Source organism: Phyllobates terribilis, unplaced genomic scaffold, assembly GCF_046119375.1.
Source record: "Phyllobates terribilis strain yellow unplaced genomic scaffold, ASM4611937v1 Scaffold_7__3_contigs__length_470593459, whole genome shotgun sequence".
Classification (NCBI taxonomy): domain Eukaryota; kingdom Metazoa; phylum Chordata; class Amphibia; order Anura; family Dendrobatidae; genus Phyllobates; species Phyllobates terribilis.
Window position 1 is genome coordinate 198,482,075 of NW_027362767.1, and position 238 is coordinate 198,482,312.

The following is a 238-nucleotide window of genomic DNA, read 5'->3' on the forward strand; positions in this document are numbered from 1 at the left end:
TTTCCCATCCACCTTTTCCCCACAGAGTGGATTAGGTTGCTTCATTTGTTGGGTTTTTGGGTCCTCAATCCAGGGAAGCAGAATTTAGAAATTTCAGCAGATTCATTTGGATGTTATGAAATTGTGAATAAAGGAAAAGGTGCAACAAGATGCACCAAGCCGGCGGATTAGACGAAAAATAATAGTTAAAATATATAATAGAAACACTAAAGGACACATGACAGAAGATAGTAATACA